Raw genomic sequence first — 3,132 nt, forward strand, 5'->3', positions numbered from 1 at the left:
TGGTATACATATCAACGCGGTTTGCTCCAAAGCGGAATGAGCTGGAGCCGAATTTTCAACGATATCTTGTTCACACTATGCCTACAAGTGTACATCTGCATTATTGGCCTTCTAGCTCTTTTCGCTGAGGGGATATTACAAGGCATATGGTATACATATCAACACGGTTAGCTACAAAGCGGAATGAGCTGGACACAAATTTTCAATGCTATTTTGTTCACACTATGCCTACAAGTGTAAATATGCATTATTGGCCTTCTAGCTCTTTTCGCTGAGGAGATATTGCAAGGCATATGGTATACATATCAACGCGGTTTGCTCCAAAGCGGAATGAGCTGGACCCAAATTTTCAACGCTATTTTGTTCACACTATGCCTACAAGTGTAAATATGCATTATTGGCCTTCTAGCTCTTTTCGCTGAGGAGATATTGCAAGGCATATCGTATACATATCAACATGGTTTGCTCCAAAGCGGAATGAGCTGGACCCGAATTTTCAACTTTATTTTGTTCACACTATGCTTAAAAGTGTAAATCTGCATTATTGGCCTTCTAGCTCTTTTCGCTGAGGAGATATTGCAAGGCATATGGTATACATATCAACGCGGTTTGCTCCAAAGCGGAATGAGCTGGACCCGAATTTTCAACTTTATTTTGTTCACACTATGCTTAAAAGTGTAAATCTGCATTATTGGCCTTCTAGCTCTTTTCGCTGAGGAGATATTGCAAGGCATATTGTATACATATCAACACGGTTTGCTCCAAAGCGGAATGAGCTGGAGCCGAATTTTCAACGCTATCTTGTTCACACTATGCCTACAAGTGTACACCTGCATTATTAGCCTTGTAGCTCTTTTCGTTGAGGAGATATTGCAAGGCATATGGTATACATATCAACGCGGATTGCTCCAAAGCGGAATGAGCTTGACCCGGATTTACAACGCTATTTTGTTCACACTATGCCTACAAGTGTAAATATGCATTATTGGCCTTCTAGCTCTTTACGCTGAGGAGATATTGCAAGGCATATGGTGTACATATCAACGCGGTTTGCTCCAAAGCGGAATGAGCTGGACCCGAATTTTCAACGTTATTTTGTTTACACTATGCTTACAAGTGTAAATCATAAATAAATACTGCCGTATATCTACCTTTGTGGTCTGGGGCTCACTGCCTAATAAATAAATACTGCCGTATATCTACCTTTGTGGTCTGGGGCTCACTGCCTAATAAATACTGCCGTATATCTACCTTTGTGGTTTGGGGCTCACTGCCTAATACTGCCATACCTTTGTGGTCTGGGGCTCACTGCCTAATAAATACTGCTGTATATTTACCTGTGTGGTCTGGGTCTCACTGCCTAATACTGCTGTATCTACTGTCTGGTCTGGGGCTCACTGCCTAATAAATACTGCTGTATATCTACCTTTGTGGTCTGGGGCTCACTGCCTAATACTGCCGTTCCTGTGTGGTCTGGGGCTCACTGCCTAATACTTCAGTATATCTACCTGTGTGGTCTGGGGCTCACTGCCTAATACTGCTGTATCTACTGTCTGGTCTGGGGCTCACTGCCTAATGAATACTGCCGTATATCTACCTTTGTAGTCTGGGGCTCTCTGCCTAATACTGCCGTACCTGTGTGGTCTGGGGCTCACTGCCTAATAAATACTGCCGTATATCTACCTTTGTGGTCTGGGGCTCACTGCCTAATACTGCTGTATCTACTGTCTGGTCTGGGGCTCACTGCCTAATAAATACTGCCGTATATCTACCTTTGTGGTCTGGGGCTTTCTGCCTAATACTGCCATACCTGTGTGGTCTGTGGCTCACTGCCTAATACTGCCGTACCTGTGTGGTCTGGGGCTCACTGCCTAATAAATACTGCAGTATATCTACCTTTGTGGTCTGGGACTTACTGTCTAATAAATACTGCTGTATATCTACCTTTGTGGTCTGGGGCTCACTGCCTAATACTGCCGTACCTGTGTGGTCTGGGGCTCACTGCCTAATAAATACTGCCGTATATCTACCTTTGTGGTCTGGGGATTGCCTAATACTGCTGTATCTGTATAACTGCCTGCTGGTGCATACTCACTGACATATATTAATTGCACTCCAGTGGCGCTGTTCTGTGACATAACTCCACAATAATAATGGAGATCCAAAATATGGAGGTTAACAAACAAAGAAAAGATGAAGATCCTCTTCCTCATAGTTCTGAAGCTGCTGCCACTAGTCATGACATAGACGATGAAATGCCAACAACGTCGTCTGCCATGGCCGATGCCCAGTGTGAAAGCAGAGGGCATGTACAATCGAAACCAAACTTCCATAAAAGGAATAAAAATATGAAATGTAAATCGTTGGAAGAGAAACTTAAACTTGCCAATATGCCATTTACGACACGGAGTGGCAAGGAACGGCTAAGGCCATGGCCTAACTTCATGACTAGTGGTGCAGCTTCAGATGACGAGGAAAGTCCTCCTCCTCTCTCCCTGCCCAATAGGAAATTAAAGAGAGTTAGGCTGACACCGACTCAAAAAAGTCTGAAAAAATTTCAGAAAAAAAAAACAGAAAAAAATTCAGAAAATAAATCTGGAAAAAACTCATCCTTCTAAAGACATATCCCAAATCCCCACTGAGAGTCCTAGGGTGGCGGTGGTTGTGATGCCGGACCTTCCCATCACTGTACATGAAGAGGTGGCTCCTTCCACCATTTGCAGTACGCCCTCTGCATATGCTGGAAGGATCACCCACAGTCTAGTTCCAGATTTTATTAGTGAAGGTGATGTTGTACACCAGGAATAGGATATTGATGTAGCTGGCACTGAGGAGGAAGTTGTCGAGGAGGATGGAGACTTGGTTTGCTTAAATGACGCACCAGGGCGGAATGAGGCACCTGTGGGGGAAAAAGTTGTTGTCCATGGGACGAAAAAGCCCATCGTCATGCCTGGACAAAGGACCAATAAATCCACCTCTGCGGTCTGGAATTTTTTTTATCCGCATCCGGACAACAAAAGTATTGCCATTTGTAGCTTATGTAAAACTCCAATAAGCAGGGGTAAGGATCTTGCCCACCTAGGGACAACCTCCCTTCAACGTCACCTAAAGACGCGTCATGGTTCAGTGTTT

Source organism: Crinia signifera, chromosome 7 (assembly GCF_055691185.1).
Source record: "Crinia signifera chromosome 7, ASM5569118v1, whole genome shotgun sequence".
Lineage (NCBI taxonomy): Eukaryota > Metazoa > Chordata > Amphibia > Anura > Myobatrachidae > Crinia > Crinia signifera.